This window comes from Harmonia axyridis, chromosome 2, assembly GCF_914767665.1.
Source record: "Harmonia axyridis chromosome 2, icHarAxyr1.1, whole genome shotgun sequence".
Lineage (NCBI taxonomy): Eukaryota > Metazoa > Arthropoda > Insecta > Coleoptera > Coccinellidae > Harmonia > Harmonia axyridis.
The window spans coordinates 24,221,830-24,242,614 of NC_059502.1; the positions used below are offsets into that span (position 1 = coordinate 24,221,830).

At 36.4% G+C, this 20,785-nt stretch overlaps 1 protein-coding gene and 2 non-coding genes across 3 annotated transcripts in view; 2 read left to right on the top strand and 1 right to left on the bottom strand.

Moving 5' to 3' along the window:
• The window catches only part of LOC123673508 (dendritic arbor reduction protein 1-like), a 475,514-nt gene that overhangs the window by 360,616 nt on the left and 94,113 nt on the right, over positions 1 to 20,785 (bottom strand). The window lies entirely within an intron of this gene.
• On the top strand, positions 18,843 to 18,913 carry Trnag-gcc. The gene has a single exon. It is a non-coding gene; the product is annotated as a tRNA-Gly (tRNA).
• Positions 19,274 to 19,346, top strand: Trnar-ucu. Its single transcript has one exon. It is a non-coding gene; the product is annotated as a tRNA-Arg (tRNA).

Below are 20,785 nucleotides of genomic sequence, written 5' to 3' on the forward strand. Positions count from 1 at the left end.
GAAAAAAAAATTATCTGTGAAATTCAAAAAATTGGGTACTTTCACTGAATACAACTCTGTTCAAAGGACCCATAGAAATGAATATTTGCTACGTTGTCACGTCCAAAAATTGAGAATTGGATTACATGATATTTTATTTGTAATAATGGTCAAGGAAACTAGCGGTCTTAGTTTGAAAATGGTCTTATTTGAATAAGCTCACATCATCGCCTACAATTTGAATCCTCATCTGTTCAAGCAAATTTCCACACGACTTTCGAAGTATTGTTTTAAGCCCGTTACATTGAGATTCGTTCAGATTCATTAGGTGAATGTTTTGTCATCATAGTGTTCTCCGGTGGTGTGTTTGTCCACTTGGCAACGTTCGAAGTTGAATAGTTATTTATAATACAAGTGCAGAAGGCATTGATATTCTTCCACGAGTTCAAAATTCAAAAACGAGCCACGAAGTGGCGAGTTTTGGAATGAACGAGTGGTAGAATGAGCCTTATGTACGAGTATTATACATTATTTTCTCTAATTCATTGCATTTTCGTTGAAATTAATGAAATATTTCCATAAATATAATTTAGTGATTTTTGCATTGAAAAATGTTGGTTGGCAGAACTGATTTCTTTAAGGCAATTTGATGAATTGACAGATAAAGCCGTAGCGGAAAGTTCGGAGTGCCAACATAGAATAATAAAATATAACCATGAAAACTGTGCGTTTCTGATATATTCTCGCACGATTTTGTTCTACAAGATGTGGAAGAATGAACGGAATAACCACAGAATTAGAGAAATATATATACAAATCTTGATAGAGTAATCAGAACCATAGAAAATTCAAGCAGAATATCGTAAACAGACGAGGAAGGCACTGACGTGAAATCACAAGATTTTGAACGCCTTTTCATTCATACGCCAATTACGTCCTTGGAGATCACAACTGTATATAGGATCACGTTAGTGAATTCCGAATTCCTCATTTTTTAAAACTCAATTAAACGGATGCCATTTTTCTGCACGTTAATATGCGTGAAACGCAATGTCGAGTATCTCCAATCGCACGCTTGATCTTAAGATTCTTATCCAATTTTATAGGTCGACATTATTCGCTATCCATTACCCTAATGGACATGTAAATTTAATATTTATTAATATTCGCGCCATCATCATTCATCCTTATCTATAAGGTCAATTAACTAAAACTCCAGTAAAACACCGGTACGCTATCCCTAATTAGAGAATGAAACCATTGTGTTTTACGTTTTATTGTCGGTGTTAAAGCATGATTTCCACGAGAGCGTGCAGTTATGTCTAGAGGAAACGCCGAAGCTATTAAAAACCGTTGGTTATTGCTCCGTGAAATTTTTTCATTGTTGTATTGAACGAGCCAATAAAACCCACGCTTTGTGCTTGTATAGAGTTTTTCGAGTGCCATAGATAGAAAAGGCGACATAGTTTACAATATTTGGATTTCCTATTCGCTACGTTCTCATTTTTAAAAAGCGCTGAAAAGGATTATGCATTAACAAGAGGAGAAAAATATTAGCACTCAAAATTGCACACATAGTTTATTATTTTCATTAAAAACCTGATGCAGATCAAAAGAGAAAAGATGCAAAGGAAAAAAATAAATTTAATTTTTAATATGATTGGGATAATAATGAGTGGATTCTGGTATTGTATTTCTCCGAATTTCAAAGAGTTTGCAGTTAGGATGATTTCAATGAGCATCATCAGGTACAGGCTTTTCACTTCATTATATCTATCGCTTGAGTGAAAAACGTCATAAGCTATAAGCCACCATAACTAGTACATAGACGTACAAATTTGCTTCCGCCGTTTTTTCCGAAATTCGAGGCTTTATGTAAAAAAAAACTGGTTATACAATTATGATTCAAAGTATTGTCCATCGCTGGCCACTACTTTCGCCCATCTTTCGGGCAGCGTAAGAATCCCGCTTTGAAAACACTGGTCATCTTTTGAAGCGATTCAATTTTTTACTTCTTTATAAGACGTGTGCCATCAATAGAAACGAGTGATAATTCGAGGGTGCAACGTCTGCAGAATACGTCGGGTGGGGTGGAACTTCCCATTTCAACGTTTCCAAGTATGTATTGACCACTTTCGCAACATGGGGTTTACGATCGCCTGTGAATGTTTCAGTCAGTTTCAACAACTCATAATACACTACGCCGAGCTGGTCCCACCAAATACAAAGCATGACCTCGGAACCGTGAATATTCGGTTTGACCGTCGACGTGGAAGCATAGCTGGGATATTTATATGATTTTCTGCGCTTAGGATTATCCTAATGAACCCATTTTTCGTCTTCAGTCACAATGCAATGCAGAAATCCCTTCTGTCTTTGCCTTGCAAGCAGCTGTTCACAAATAACCAAACGCCGTTGAACATCTCTCGCCTTCAACTCGTACTGCACCCAATTTCCTTGTTCCCATGACTTTCAGGCGTTTTGAAATGCCTTGTTGCGCCACTCCCAATGATTCTATAAATTCTTGTTGCGTTTGACACGAGTCTTGATCAAGTAATGCCAATTCTGAATCTTCGAAAACCTTGTCTCTTCCTGGTCTTAGATCTCAAAATCACCGTTCTTGAAGCTTTGAAACCACTCTCGGCACGTTCTTTCACTGATAACGGCCTCACCATAAGTATTTGAGAGCATTCGATGAGCCTTAGCCGCGGATTTATTCGTATCAAAGCATAAAATTAAAACCTCCCGCAAATGACGAGAATTTGGCTCGTAAGCTGACATGTTTAATCGAGAATAACTTTATGATGTAGACACAATAAATCGATTAATATTTCAATGGCATTATGTTTAAAAATACCTAAACTTATTGTATGACATCTACGATCTATTTATTTCGATAACCACTTAGATCTACAGTCATCTATCGCAAATCGGCGGAAGCAGCACCTAATACTATATTGTATCGTAAATTCATTACAATAGGTAATTGGTGAAATAAATACCCCTGTAATTTTGTTATGTTTATAGTAAATTAACATTATATCCCCCGACTTCTGCCTATACGCGTAGGATTTCTCCTCGCCGTCGGCTTCTCACTCCTCGCTAAGAGGAACATTCACTCAATCCCAGATATTTAAAATATCAGAAGGGTAGAGCTCGGTCGTGTCCGGTCTTTGTGGTCTCCCTGGTTCTCGTCGAACTTCTGGTCCTCTTACACGTGATCCTTGGACCTGTCCTTCGCTTCCTAGGAATTTTCTCACCGTCTTTGCAGTACCTAAAAGAACACCTTTTTGCATTATATTACTAAGTCCTAGTTGCTTGATATTTCTTTTGAGATTTTTTGGTACTATTCCTGTTGTTGAGATGATAATTGGAATAGTTCTCGCTGATATCATTCCCCACTGCCGCTTCATCTGAAATTCGAGGTCCCTATATTTTCAAATTTTTTCCACCTCTTTTTGACGCATGTTGTTGTTATTTGGTATTGCTACATCGATGAGTATGGCTGTCTTTTGATGTTTATCGACTAGCAGTATATCAGGTCTGTTGTGAGGGACTGTTCTATCAGTCAAAACTGTACGATCCCAGTACAGTTTAGAGCGTTCGTTTTCCAGGATGGTCTCCGGTTGGTACTTGTAATATGGCATTTTTTCAGAATGAATTAGTTTTGATATGGTTGTCAATTCTTGGTGTATTATCTTTCCTACTGCATCGTGTCTCTCTTTATATTCATTTCCTGCAAACATTTGACATCCTCCCGTGATATGTTGTATTGTCTCATTTGTTGGACACCCATATCGGCATCGATCATCAGTAATAGTTCGATCCTTTATGATATGCCTGCAGTAATTTCTAGTTGAGATCACTTGATCTTGGATGGCTAAAAGAAAACCTTCTCTTTCTGGGTACATTGCACCTGATGTGAGCCAATAGTTCGACGCTTCAATGTCGACATGATCCTGGTTCACCTCGTTGAAATGTCTTCCATGCAGGGGCTTCTCTCTCCATCTTTCCAGTTTTTCTTGGTTTGTCTGGTGGTTGTATGAAAATTGCTCCTTGTGAAGTTGTAGAGGTGTTGATTCGTCTGCTTCACACAGAATTTTGTAGAACTCTGATGTATTTGCTTGACCTCTGAAGTATTCCCGTAGGCTTTCTATCTGCCCACTAGCAAGTTCCATGATGTCCGTAAGACCCCCGCCTCCTTTATTTCTCGGGAGTATAGTCCTCTCAATGCTGCTTTTCGGATGGTGCTTGTTTGCTTTTGTCATCAACGTTCTCATTTTACGTTGCAAGTTTTCGATGTCTGTTTTGCTCCATGGTACTATACCGAATGAGTAGTATGTTAGAATTGAACATGCATATGTGTTGATGGCTCTCGTCATGTTCCTGCTGTTATACATTATATTATTATTTATATCGTAATATGAATTATCATCTCCATCTATTATTTGTACGTTTATGGATGGAGGTAAAAAAGTCGTCAGTAAAATCAAACTTCTACGTAATTAACTGTCATCAATAAAGTCGTCATTCTGAGACGTTTGCGTAAAAGATATATCGACCGATGGTGTCGAACCTGCTATATTCTGATCAGATGCAGAAGACCTTAGACAGTACACCACCAATATTTCCAAAATTAACACTATTTATGTAATATGACTATAACAATGGTTTGTATCTCCCAAACATGGAATAATCTCCTCAATGCATTGCTCTATTCAACACCACGAGGCAAAAACCCCCTCATTTGAATATAAAAAAGCCCTCGCTTTCACGTGATATAAACCGAACGGCATGCGAGAGAATGAAGTAATTAATCCATAGGGAAAAGATAAGAGGATCGATTTATTAACGAGCAGGCTGAAAAAAGTGTAGATATCTGCCTGCATAATGTTTGAATTAATGTTTCTAGATATCAGCTTACTTAATTACTTTACCTACATGGAACTGCCGATAAGGAGATACGGACGAAAGTCGAATATGCCCAGGATGGTCAAGATTTATGCACCGGTCGAGGATGAGCTCCTCCAACCTCCGGCTAGGAATGCTTGATCTATATATCATGTTGGAGGAAAAATCACTCAAGTTCGACATGAATATTCGATTCCTTCCAATGCCTCATATTCCAGATCATCAATGGGTATCTACTCAGAAATTTAGTTGTTAGAGGAGCAGTATGGTTCAAATTTCTGTCAGCTAGTTCGCGTGGGGGTTACTATCATTGTCTCTCATTGTTTCGTTCAGTGATAGAGGAATTAACTCACAGAAGATTACTAAATTTCGTAGAAGAAAAGAAAATAATTCCAGGTCACCAGTTTGGGTTTCGCAAAGAGCATTCAACGATACACCAACTTGTACGACTAACTGAAAATATTAAGAGGCAAATGAACCTCTCTACAGGCACTGCAATATTTTTAGATATAGAAAGGGCATTTGATAAAATGTGTCATCAAGGTCTGATATACGAAATAAAGTTGATGAAACTTCCAACCAGACTTACAAGATCAATACAATCTTACCTGGCAAAAAGAAAATTTAGAGTGAATATCGATAGTATAGTATATCCAAAGACACTTGAACTAGTCCATAAAAACACTTGGCCATAGATGTCCCTTCAAAGTGGATACCGATCCGCTAAATACCAGGGTTTATTGAAAATACTGTTAGGCAATAAATTCACTGGCCCTAAAGGAGTTTCTGGAAACTTGGGCAAACATTGTCTAATCGAAATATTCTGGCTTCCTCCAAGTGACTTTGGATAGACTATACCAGGTCGACGATTAGAGAAATTGAAGCCAAAGTTCCACAAGGATCGGTGATGAGAACCGCTGCTGCTCAACTTATACAGTTTGCAGATGACACCGCTAGGTATCTACTATCACAGTAACAGTAACAGTAACATGGAAAGCAATAACCAGTCAGTTGCAGATAGACTTAGATAAACTGATTGAATACTTCAAGAAATGAAGATTCAAAGTGAATTCCTCCTTTGGAGGAACAACAGTACAGAAAGAGAAAGCAGGAAACGTCAAAATGTAAAATTAGACGATAGAATAGAAGAAGGAAACAAAAGACCAAGGAGTTTAACTCTAGACGAAAGAATGAATTTTAGCAAACAGCTAGATGAAAACAGAAAAAATAGCAAAGCAATTGAACGGGAGAGCATACCCGCTGCTTAAACCAAAAAGTAAATTTTGCTTAGAAAACAAGCTGAAGATAATAAAAAACATGTCAACAAATGTGGCAATATGTTATAGACTTTATTCACACTATTGAATGAAGTGTTGAAGGCTTATTTGCTCTATTTCTAGTATTACACCCAGAGTGTATGATTTCCCTTTTTTTTTATCAACCTCAGCTCCTTGAAAAGTTCGATGAACAACGTGGGATCTGTGTATATTTACTGAAAAAGGAAATGTGGACGGTTATGATATGCAGGTTGTTCCATTTGAAAAATCGCACTTTTTATCATTTTACTGTGTTTCGTTGAAGATTGTGATTTGGGAGAATCCTGTTATGGTCCGAATCATTCCAAACAAAAGTTCAATAGTTTTTGTATAGGCTAGTTTTGACGCTACAGGTCCCTGAAAACTATCATTTGTTCTCCATTGTCAAACAAATATGAATCCATTATCCTGAATAATCATCACTATTCTGAATAATCAAGATGTGTAAAGGCATTATTATGATATACTATCGAAAGCATTGTTCTTTGGTGTTTTTCTATACCTACAGTATATCGCAGCTACTTACAATTTTTCAAGTTCTATCATTCGGAAATGATTAAAAATAGCTTTAGCCATCTACAAACCAACAAATGTTTATCATGAATCCTATTCTATATCACATTCGATTTATATTCGAAATATTTTTCAGTACGGAACATTTCGAATATAACTTTTGCTTTCTTTTGAAAGGAGCACTCCGTGTATTTTTTCGAATGTGATGTAGAATAAGGTGTAAAATAGGATTTTTGGTTGTAGATCGCCAAGACGATTTGTTACCATTTTCGAATAATTGAACTTTACAAAATGTAAGTATCTGGAACACGCACTGTATAATTGATCAAATGTAACAATCCCAAAGAACAATGTATCTCATTTAATTATTGTTCATTGATTACTCAGAATAGTGATCATTATCCAGGATAACGTTTAGCATTGTTTAATGGAGAACAAATTAGATTTCTCAGGGGCCTCTAGCGACAAAACTAGCCTATAGAAAAACTTTTGCCTGGGGAACTTTTTGTTCGGAATAACTTGGACTATAACATCAAAAATTCAGTCAATTTGACAGCAGCCCACTTTTCCTAATATCTGAAGTGTGTGGTATCCTTTTCAATGGAAATTAGGGAACTCTCAAAATCTTTCTAGTTTGAATCTCTTAGAATTCCTCAAATTTACATCAATTGAAACTTCAATTGTGATCCAATGAAAACTCAAAATGTATAAAATACAACCATCAATTATCAATTCGTTCCATTAGGTACTTTCATGGTGATGAATTAATTGCTGAGTATAACCATAAAAATAAGTATTGTATTAACTTACACATCTCTCATTATTTTAATGCCTGGATAATTGAAAATATTGTCGTTAGTTAATTCTTCACATCCGAGGATGACTTCTAATCAACCGCCTCTACGTGAAGAAATGATAACTTACAACATTCTTCAAGTCCATAATTTTCGCAGCGATGATGATTTATCCTGTGGAATACGCATAAAAATAACAGTAAAACACCGTCGTATTTCTTCTACGCTAATTGGCCAATTACAAAGGCTAATAAATTCAAATGGTTACAGCAGATCAAGTCAGATATGCGAAACTTCCATGTTGGAATATGCCAAAATTGAGATAATCTAGGCGGAAGATCTAGACGATATATTTGTAAGGAATTTAGGATACATCAAAGCTATCTTAGAAAGGTATGTAGGAGAATCATAGATGACATTATTTTTTTACATAGACGCAAAAACACAACTCGGTCGATCAATTTTTGGTGAAATATTGATATTTTTTCCGTCATTCTTCTTGAGTTTTCGCGAAAAATTCGAAATTCTGCATGATGAATGAAATTGTTTTTTTACATCTGAGTGCAAAATTGCATTTTCATCGTATTCGGAAAATTATCGTAAGTTATTGCACAAGTGCATCAAAATTGCTGATAATTTTGCATGACAGCGTGTTGTCATAAAAACTGCACGAGTTCATTTTCATTTTTGGAGAAAGAGCCCTCCACCTTCGGTGTCGAGCTCTTTCTCCAAAAATGAAAATGACCGAATGCAGTTTTTCAAAGAAAACACGCTGGAATGCGAAATTATCCGGTAATTTTGATGCACGAGTGTAATTCGGGGGAATATTTCCCGAATAAACTGTTACATTACCTGTCAAACTGATTTAGAATGGAATTGCCATAGATTCGAACTGTGTAAGATGCATAGAAACTAAGCATCTATGAACAGAACAATTATCGCAGTGCAGTTTCGCTTCCTACAATGCAATTATCGCTGTAATTTTCGATAATTGTTCTCCAGATACATAGAATTTTTGACAGGAGGGAAATATTCAAGAAAACAAAATTTCCGTCTACGATTTTTTTTTCCATTTCAAGATTTTCATGTTTCATTCAGGGGCTTCTGGATACAAAACAAATGAAAAATATCAGAAAAATTCTTTTTTGACAAATTTTTGCAAAAAATTATTGTATTCATTTGAGTACATTAGGAGGATACATAAGAAACGCACAATCAAAATATTTATTTTTATTTATTACCAGATCTACTTCATTCAATTATCGAATTATCAGAATAGAATTCGATGAAACCCAGGATGAAACAAACAACAAACAAATTCACAAAATGAAGTGCTTGCCTGAGTGGTCCACAATATTAGACCCTTCCTTCAGCAATTGAAAGATTTGTATGGAAAATTCACCACTGAGTTAAAATTTGAATTCTGTGGATGTCAAATTATGTATCTATTTTGTCTGACATATTTGATTATTTATTATCAGAAAAGTGTAGAAACTCTAGACGTTCCTATTACCCACTAGTAAATGATGGGCTCACAAGGTAGTTTGAGATAGCCAGAAGGTTCTTACTTCCTTCAAGAAGTATTGATAATTTTTCTGCGAACCATGAGGATTTGTTTGGTCAACGATCATATTAACCATTCTTTGATCGAAAAATTTTTCAAAAGTTCTCATTGGACTATCATCCTTCCTTCTCTCATTTTCTTCACTCTCTCTTCGTAACTTTTTTCCTGTAGGACATACTAATACCGACGTTAATATTAGTCTATTCTTCTGCTGTTTAAAAGTTTTTGGGAAAAAATACTGATATACTGATTCTTCGATTGCTTTTCGTTTTGGCTTTGGACACCTACCAAAATCTTTGATGGTCGATGCAGGTGTTTGTTGCAGAGAGTTATTTTGAAAATTCATCGATGAGTGCTGATAAGATTCTTGTGGAGAAACATTCGGAAAAGGAAAACCATCCTTCAACTTCTAGCAAGTTGAAAGGAATGTTATTAATACCAACTTATGTATTAATATCTTTGTTGAGTATAAGTGATGATTACACTATCATTGTAATTGTTAATAAATAATAAATATGATAAAATAATCTTTAATTGAGATAACTAAGCTTTTAACCACGGAAGTAGAAGACTCACTTCACTACAGATTTCTAGATGTAGTAAAGGGTGAGTGGTTGGCCATAGCCTAGTGGTGAATGCAGGTCATCCAGGCCTTTCAGAAAAGAAGCTTGTTGTGTATCCTTAGACTGTGATTCATGAAAATGGGTCTAAATTTCTGATATCCATAACTTGAAAATCAGCAGTCTGATTTCGTTTAAATTTTATGGGTTTATTCAATTCATACAACCCTTCAAAACGTTCCAAATTTAATTTTGGTTTCGAAAGAATTGACATTGACAGTTTGATCATGCGTACTTTTAATTAGTATTTTACGGAGCGTGTTACAATACTCAGGGGTTGCGGATAGTTTTAGACTGAAAAAATAATGACAGAAAGCTATAAAATTCCAAATCTCAGCCGATAACATCATATATCATCACGAAAGAAATAAAAACAGGACCCTATTTCAAAAAAGTTATACAAAACATGAATTCTATCGTTTGCTACTCTTTTGAAAAGGGGGTGCCATTCATTACATCATTACATTGAATTATGTATTTTTTCATGGTGATAACGACAATCCTCTGAAACGTCCAAAAAAATAGATTTCGAAAGGAAAAAACTCAATAATCTGAAACGTTTCGAAGGGTTGTATGAAGTGAACAAACCTAAAATTAATTATTTTCAGATTTCTCTTGCATCATCTTTTGAATGATGTTCAATGTGACCTAATCACCGGTTACACAAGCGAATTTGGAAGTTTATCTTCGCGATTGGTTTAAAACAGGATTCTGCGCAACTTAAAACGTCAAAATATATGTGATTTATAGACATAAGAATAAACATTATTTCTCTAACCAAACCTGATTTTCATTATCTGTGTTTGGTTTTGTGAGAAAACTCAAGATTGAAATATGGATTCAGATCATGAATCATCATTTAATGATAATTTATAATAAGTATAATTTATAATTTATGTTGTCTTTGGCTCCACAAAAGCATAGAAAATTATACTAGAAAACTGAAATTCTTGTTTTCTCTATGATAATCGTCGAAATTTTGCTATGTTTCCGAACATATTTCCTGTTTCGCTGAACATTAAGCAGTAATTAGCAAATAGTGCAATCGGTAGAAATTATAAACATCGGTTAACACCAAACATTGATCATGGAAACAATGATTATTTTTTAACGGTTTAGGATGAACAACCAGCTATTTTTCTGAAAGGGCTGGATGATCTGCATTCACTACTAGGTCATGGCCAACCATTCATGTTATACCCTGTATATGGATCAGGTGGAAAAATGACTAAAATTTCATAATTCAAAAATTTATAGAGTATGCGAAAATCCCAGAAATGTTTCAAGACAAACAACCACATTCTAAATAACCTACCAATCGGCTGATCATCGCCTGGAGGTACCGAAACAACTCAACCGATTGCACAATAATTTTTTAACGTGCGGACTCCGTCAAGGGAAAAAACGAATTTATCTATGACTTAATTAATTTCATTTTCAATTAAAATACCAGTATCACTACATCTCCGCGTCCTACATGCATAGAATATCTCATATTACACTATCGGGTATAAATTACCGGCCGTTTTAACGATTTTGCCGTACGTCTGTCGTGCATGAAATAATAGTCGGAATATCAATTAAGGGGAATATCGTTGGTTTTATTGCGAAATTGCCGGTAATGGAGTGGAGATGTTGTGATTAACCGATCTGTACGCGGGTTCAGGCTCAGTTATTAACTGCACTTCGGCAGTGATGAAATTTATTGCTGTCATAATATCGTACCGACAATGCGTTATAAATTTTACGATGTCTTCGCCGATTTTACCGAGAACGCGGAAGGGTCCGCCGCAATTGTTTCGACGACTTCGTGGCGGTAACATCTTCGGATTTGACCGATTTACCGTACAGAAAGACGGTTTGATCTGTTTGGAAGATACTGAGCCTAAAATATTTCGGAAATAGATAGATATGTAAGTTTAAAGATTAAAAAAGACAAAAACCCAATTTTTTGCTCCTAATGAAGGAATAAAATCATTCCGAAAGCTCGAGTAGTAGAAAAAAAAGAGTAATCCCTTGTTTTATTGACTGCTGTCCCAATAAACCCCAAATCTTATATACATATCGTCAAAAGTCTTGGCATGACAATTTTTGTGTGTGGAATCTTCACCATCTTATCACTTAAATGAAAACAATAAACCACTAAAAAATGTTTCTTGTTCGGGAGAAGTTCATCAGCTTTCAGCGAATAACGAGAGTTGTAATATTGAGAATATTCCGTGGAAAATGCCGGAACATCCGATTTCTCAGTTTGACCGGGCAAGAATATCGAGAAGCTTTGTCGAACCACCAGATTGCGCAACGCATTACCAGATAACAACGAACGAACAATATACTCCCCAGAACATTTCTGATCCGCGATCCGCCTTGAAAGGGCACAATTTCCTGGACGAAATTGAGTCGCTCTAGTCTGCCCGCACCTCTCCAAACCCTTTCTCGTCGACTATCACTTTGTAAACCGAATCGTGACTCGTTACAATTGCCAATGAGACCCTAAAGACTGATTTCTAGGGGTGGTTTGGCTTATTTGGCAACATAACTCCTACCCAAATTTTTACAAATTCATTAAAATTAAAATATACAAAGTTCTATCCTTTTCACTCTAAATAATAATTAAATAAAAACTTAAATCGGTTTTCAATGAATTACTCTGCTATTAGGATGGAACTCCTTCTGTAAATTATTTTCAGCCTTCTGAACACCAGATCTTATCAGGAGGCTATAGTATAGTCCAATTCCCATTCAGCGAAATTGATGTAAGCTATTACGCAGGTATTCTCTCAGTTTCCGGAACTAAAGTGGTTTAATGTGCGTACTATTCCAACTTCTGTATCTCAAGGAAGTACTTCTTGATATTTTTCAATTCTAAGAGTGGTTGTTCCAATCCCACGGGAGGTGCGAGAATTCCGACATAATTCTCGCAGATAAATCAAATTCTAAAACTCAAATTGAACTAGTAATGGCTAAAATCTAAAACAAGGTACGTATCTTTTCTGAAGTCTCGATCATTATTGAAATCTTTCAGAAAATTATTTCTGCTTCTTTATCTAGACACGCGCATCCGTTCCCATTGGCGCTCCACCGGCGACCAATAGCATACGATTAATTATAAATTATTGCGTCTTCAAAAATTTCAGTAGCGTGCAAAATCATTTCAAAGTGATAGTCGAGGTACTCCTTAAGGTCTTCTTGTCCTCAAATTTGAGGAATGCAACCGTCTCCTCGTGGTACTGATTGAGACTACCCGTCTATCTATAGGATCTTAAAAAATGACTTCGAAGGGCTCTAACAGACACCGTTTGATCCCTTTGAGTGATATTCGCGATATAATGGTCTTCCCTTGCAGATGTTACTCTGGGTCGACCAGGCACCGGTCTCTGGACAACGCTGCCGGTTTCCAGAAAACGAGGCACTGTGCGCCTTACTGAAGTCCGTGGAATTTTCAAATGTTGCGCAATCTGGTGGTTCGACAAAGCTTCTTGATGTAGGGCCACTATTCTCGCCCGGTCAAACTGAGAAATTGGATGTCCCGGCATTTTCCACGAAATATTCTCAACATAACAACTCTCGTTTTTCGCTGAAAACTGATGAACTTCGAATACACCTGTATTCTCCTGAACAAGAAACATTTTTTGCTGGTTTATTGATTTCATTCGAGTGATAAGATAGTGAAGATTCCACACACAAAAAAATTGTCATGTTGCATTCAACAAGTTTAGAGTTGATAGGGGCCTAGACTTTTGACAATGTGTGTAGATGTAAGATTACCGCGGAACATCCCAAATTCAAGAAATTTAATCAGAGACAAATCTCTGCGATCCCAACGCAGTGCGAACTAGGCTTCAGATTTTCAATCAGCAAGCCGCGACCCTATAACCCCTCACGATTACATAATCCCAAAAACGGCCGAGATCGAAAAGTAGCACCACGTTGCGAAATTCCAGCCGAAATGAATCCGCCCAAATGCCGCAATGTCAACAAGTCTCCTCGCTACCTCTGCAACCGTTCAGAAGAACTCTGCGAGACCTTTACCGCAGCCATCAATCAAACAGATGGCCGGTTCGGAACGTCTCTTGCACGGGGCCGTAAATAAAATAGTAATACCATTCCGAGTAGCGATTATCGGCTGAAAAAAACCGACTCGAAATAATTACTTTCTCCGCGAAATTGCGTGAGGCTCAGCCATCGAATTAATTCAGCGGCTACAACTCGTTTTAATTAATTTTTGCGACATTCGGAGGCCTATCGTCGCACATGACCCAATTGTCGGGGTATACAGGATTGTGCGCGTGCGCGTTTCCTAGATTCTGATGAAATTTGGCGGCCCTGGTCGTATGGAGTTACCGGTTGATTCGCCTTGGAGTCACGTGCAACAAAGATGAAATATCAAGAATCGAAGGAGCAGTGAACGTCGCCAAATCGTCTACTGTTCGAAATATTGCTTCGGGGTGATGACCCTCCGCCTGTGTGACACCGATTTCAATTCATTTTTTTTTTTTCAATAATAACCCTTTAAAATCTTTGAAATGTATTCACTTGAGTTAATTTCTTTACCTTCTGTTCCATTTCATGGGTTTATCTTTATAAATGTACAAGGAAGAAAAGTAATTAGAACTGAGCATATCAAACCCATTTTTGTTCATCGGATGGTGAAATTTTTCATGTCTCAGTAGCCACCTACCAGAATTTTTTTTAGGACAAGGTTAGAAATACTTAATGATGCATGGAACATTTGAAAAATATTCGTTATATTCTAAAGAAGAAAGAACCAGGCACCTGAATGTATAAAACACGGTAAACGGTTTATTTCAAAGGTTAGTATTGTTTTTTGTAGACTTTTTTGCCCAGGGCCAGCGTTGAGAGTGAAACAATGAAGCAAACGGTTCAGGCGCCTCTATTTGAATGGTGGCAATTTAGCCCAGTTTGCTGGCCGCCTATTTATCCTTGATTCTTGAAAACAACTAAAGTTATTCCGTTCCGGTGCATTTTTCAACATTCCTTGCAATAGAAATCTCCAAACTGTATTTACAAATAAGCCGCCTGTAAATTGAATGACACATGGCAGCTCTACCAATATAAACGAAATTTCCTATTACCCTCATTAAAATAGGGATAAAATCATTATGATTTCACAAAGACGAAAAAAAGCACCATCTTTGCTTTCGAATTATATGGAAGCTGATATTTACGCATTCAACGTATGGAAAATTCATAAGATTTTGCATTCAAAACTAGCCAAATGTTTTCTCTTTTGCCCTCATCATAGTCGAAGGAGGGGGACATGTTGTTATTGATGCTTTTTCAGCAGGGTCGCCGAAAAATTCTTTGATTCAGGTGCCAAAACTACTCGCACCGGCCCTGTTTATGCCCTCAATAAGAGAAGCTGATGAGAAATCTCCGATCAATGCTGGTTCCCAATGTATAGGGTATTCAAAGTAGACAGCGATTAAAGCTACAAATGTAATATTATAATAACTTTGGAACCAGAGAACATATTCGAATAGTTTTTTTCGCTACTTTGCAGCTAAAAAGTTATTCTTCATTGAACACTTATAATTTTCTTGATTAATTTTGTATCACACTATTTATCGCCACCTGTGGCGAGGATGAGTGATGGAAGGTGGACGAAGAGACTTATGGAGTGGAGACCTAGACATGAGGCATATGGAGGTAGAGGACGACCTCCTAGTCGGTGAACAGACGATATAAAAAGAGTACCTGGAAACTGGATTCAGACGGCACAAGACCGAAAAAGATGGCTAGAGTTAAGGGGGGCTTTCGTTCAGCAGTGGACGGGATAAGCTTTATGATGATGATGATGATGACACTATTTATCAAACCGAACTTGAATTGTCGAAAATCAATACCCTAATGACAAGTTAGGCAATTCAATTGGCGAATTCAATAACTAGACCAAGACGCCCTCTGGTCCATTTACTCAACACCTTGACCTCTATCAGAATTTGGCTACTTCCGATATTCAAGGTAAAATGGGACAAGATAAATCTGGAATATTGCAAATTGACAACTTTAAAAATGATGAGGGGTCTTTGATGGATGCGGATGTAGATATTTACTTTTCACAAGAAGAACTACGGATAAAGTACAGGCCAAAACATGACATTGATGAAATCGAAGGTCCAGTTGAATATTTTTACAACTGAACAAACTGAACAAACAGGAGTCAGAACATTGGGAAACGCTCATCAACTGAACACTAAGTACCCTACAACAGCTTTGCTGGAAATGTTCAAAATGCCAACTCACTGAACATCGAGAAATACCTTCAAGTTAATGACAATAATAAATAATCAAAATCATATCAACTTTTCGCCGAAGTTGAATCCCGCTTCAGAGCAGAGAGTCTTGATGGCTATATTGTCTGCCTCTGCCATTCAAGAATGCTTTCATTAAAATCTTATGCTTTCAATATTCTGATAAAAATAGCGAAATGATAAAATAAAACATGTATGTGCAAAAAAGCTAAGCAGTAACTTTTCCGCCTCGTCATGTAACTCATTAGTTAAGATAATTAATATCCCTGTAAAATTAAAAAATCTTAGCGATCTATGAAGAATAGTCGTTATAGATGTGAAGTATTTATGATAATATGACAATTGCTGTTATCGCTAAGTCTATTTCAAACTTATAATAAACGTAATAAAAAATCTGAGAAATATATGAGGCAGCTAATGGAACCAAGAAGATCTGTCACTATATATGTACTTCAAATTCTATATTAAGTTGTAATATAGAATTTGTTCTATGAATAGGTTAATTGATGAAAAACTAAATTAGAGATGAATAAGTTTGCGAGATTTGTACTTCTTTGTGCTAGGTATTAGATACATATGATTAAGATTAGGTACGTGTTGTTCAAACGACCGTTTACATTGCACATTCTGCTAATCGCCTTCTATGATTCATTCTCCACTGGAATTCATTCGTAATTGACCTTAAATCGAATAGAACAATCCATCAATCATTCCTGAGAGCAATAATAAATTAACAACATAAATAAAAACCAACTCGCTTCTACTAACGTAACATTCTTAATGCGCGTCTGACTTAACAAGACATTACAAGAATCCTGCAACCGCTTTGGCTCGATAAAATCATACATCACATAGGAATTTTATTGTTGCCAGCATTTCTGATGCGAGGAGATTTCGGATTTTTTTAGTCTTCGCAATGGGCACCTTGATATTAATAACTGTACAGGAAGTCGCCGTTGAAATCAAAACGATCTATAAACATGCAGCAAATTCGCCTTTAGAGGTCACATATGAAACAACTTGGTTGAAAGACTCTCAACTATGACCTATTCAAATAGTTCTCAGAACATATCATTTATCCTATGTGGATTTCATAGAATTTCCTCAAAGGCCGCGTTAGATCTTGAACCCAATGAGATTCTATCGTAGTTGCGATATAAATCTAAAATACCAATTACACGATACCAAGACATAGATGATACATTAACATAAGGCATTAATAAGCAATAAGTGAAGATATGTAGGAAAATATTACTAACTCCCAATGCTAATCAGGAAAGATAAATTTCTGCATTCAAAGGCACAGTTATGAATTCAACACTGAACACGATACAAACTGGATGTTCTCACTAGTCACTATCTAATCTACAATGCCGCATTTACTGAAACATTCATGTTGTGGGTGGGTTATGAGAATGCCTTTTAGAGAAAACTTGGAAAATCTAATATCATATCAAAGGCATTAGAGGAAGGAGGGCTTATTACCACTAAAAAAAAAACATTTTTAAATTTTAAGAGAAAAAATGGCGGTACCTATATATAGAGTGAATTTCAACATATATTATGTAAGTGCGTGTTTTCATGTTCATTGCTTTACATTCATCTAGAGCCGGTGCGAGTATTTTGGCGCCTGAAGCAAATAATAACAACATAACCTCCTTCATAACCACCTCCCCCCTCATCCAAAAAAAAGGCACCTGCTCTGATGATAATACAGAACTTTTTTCTTTCGATGAAAAATCTTACAATCGTGCGCAAAAAAAAATAATTTCTAGTGAATAAAAACTATTGAAATGTTCTAATATATAATATGACACCAAGAGTTTCAAAGTTTTTGAATAAAATAACACAGCAAAGCATAACGAATACATACACATCAGTCAAAACATCGTAAATATAAAAATTCAACTTCTATATAATGTGTCTAAGTGATCATAATAAAAAAGATTGAGACTTAACACACCACAAGATGCAAAGGGTGGTAGGACCTTCAAAGTGGAATCACATACAAGCATTCAACAGTTTTCGAATGCAAAATCGCAAGAATTTCCTATATTGGATGTGTAAACATCGGCTTCCAAATGATTCGAAAGCTAGTGTTTTTTTCGTCTTTGTGGAATACATTATGATTTTGTTCCTCTTTCAAGGAGGGTAATGGGAATTGTGTTTATATTGTTTGGGATACCATGTGCTATTTATTATACAAGCTGCTTAGAAAAAATTACGAATTTTATGGAGATTTTGATACCAGGGAATGTGTACAAAAGCCGCTGCTTTTGTACACATTCCGGTCCGCTGAGCGGAACAACATTAATTTGTGTTTACAAATAAAAACAGATGAAAAGGGCGCCCGCAAACTGTTCAGAATTACCGCCCCTCAAATAGATTCGCCTGAAACGCTTGCTTCACTGTTTTACCTTACGCCGGCTATGCATACACCATACACCGTAGCTGAGTTCAATTGTTTGTTAATTAACAACTACTTCAGGAATTTGCAGAACAAAGTTGATCATTTCGAGAATTTAAATTTATCTTTGATAAAATTTTCAAAATAGCTTTTTAGAAAGATTTGGTGGATCTGTATCAGTTAAAATTAAACTCAAAAAACATCTGAAAAAACTACATAGGCTAACAACTTAGCTTCCGCGGTTTTTTTCCGAAATTCGAGGCTTTATTGTAATAAACTGGTTATACATTGAATATAATATTATTATCTGAAAACAAATTGAACAGTGGTGTTGTTTTAATACCCACATGAAATGTATAGAGAATTAAATGGTAGGATCAACAGATGAATTATAATGCAAAATTCTTGCTTAACATCACTAATCTTTCCTTCAGAAAATGCTGTATTACACATTCCGATATGAGCATCGGTGGTTCAGTGGTAGAATGCTCGCCTGCCACGCGGGCGGCCCGGGTTCGATTCCCGGCCGATGCAAATTTTTTTACATCATTTCGAGAATAATAGTTGCTCTACTAGTCTTCTCATATTGGTATGAGTCAATATTGAAAAATTGAACGAAGGATCCCTATTTAATTGATTAATGGATAGAATTATTAAGTTTCGACTATATTTGATCAAAATTTGAAACGTGTAAGATGAACTAACACCTGCGTATACTAAACCCGAGTAGGTGTCTGTAAAGCGTACAGAGCAGAGATAAAGTGCAGTGACATATTATTACACTAATTGTCGGCGATCGTAACTTAACACCTTTTAGCAGGTTAATTCGTTTATGCGCAATCTAGCGAAATAGGTTGTGGAATAGCTACTTCTCAGGCAACCTACTTATTGTTCGTCCCTGTGGCGCAGAGGATAGCGCGTTGGACTTCTAATCCAAAGGTCGTGGGTTCGATCCCCGCCAGGGATGCTGGGCAACTTTTTTTGTAATAAGATACTCAAGAAAACTACGTATAATTTCGAGTGAATCTATAACAAAAGTAATTTATCCATGTATACATAATGAGGAGATAGGTCCTATAACTATGAGAAGTGTACTAATTTATGAAATAAATTGAAAATTTTGCTTTTATATAACACCATTTAGTGTGGAATGAATAAAGAGAGTAAGTATACATTTTCGAAAACTATGTTCAGGTTCACTTGAAATATAGAAGATAATATAATTTTTTTAGCATTGGTATAGTGTTCTATAGTGTCTGGAGAATACGGTGGCTGGGGTAGGACTTCCCATTCAAACGTTTGCAAGTATGTCTTGACCACTTCCGCAACATTGCAGCACTGTCATGCTCTAAAGTGTAAAATCACTTTATTACGTCTCTCGTTGTATTGCGGCCGTTTATCTTTCAATGCTCGACTCAACCGCATTCATTGCGTTCGATAACGATCGCCTGTGAATGTTTCAGACGGTTTTAACAACTCATTATATACTACGCCAAGCTGATCTTACCAAATACTGCGCATGACCTTGGAACCGTAAATATTCGGTTTGGCCAGCGTCGGTGTGGAATCAGGGCGGGATATCTACCATGATTTTCTGCGTTTGGGATTATCGTCATGAACACATTTTTCATCTCTAGTCACAAGGGGATGCAGAAATCCCTTCCGTCTTTGCACTGCAAGCTGCTGTTCACAAGCAACAAACGCCATTCAACCCAATTTCCTTGTTTCTGAATCATTCCCATGACTTTCAGGCGTTTTGAAATGGTTTGTTGCGTCAGTACCAATGATCCTGCCAATTCTTGTTGCGTTTGACACGAGTCTTGATCAAGTAATGTCTTCAATTTATGCATCTTCGAAAACCTTCTCTCTTACACCGCCATGCTGGTCTTCGACGTCAAAATCACCTTTCTTGAAGCGTTAAAACCACTCTCGGCACGTTCTTTCACTGATAGCGGCCTCACCATATAGGTTTTGGAGCATTCTATGAGCCTCAGCCGCAAATTACTTCATATTAAAGCAGAAAATTCAAACCTCCTGCAAATGACGAGAATTTGGCTCGTAAGCTGATAAGTTTAATCGAGAATAACTTTATGATGCAGACAAAAATCGACTAATATTTCGATGGTGTTAACAAATACCTAAGCTTCATGTATGATATCTATGAGCTATTGATTTCGATTACCACTTACCGCTAAAGCTACTATTGCAAAACGGCGGAAGCAAAGTTGTACACCTAAATAGTTATTTATGCAACAAGTGCAAAAAGTGAATGTTTATTAAAATTGTTTAAACAATTTTTGCACGAGTTGCATACAACATTTTTTCTACGTTCATGCAAAAAGCAAAAAATGATTTATTGAGGTGCGGCACTAGGTGTAGGAAAATAAAAAGCGCAACTTGAATACT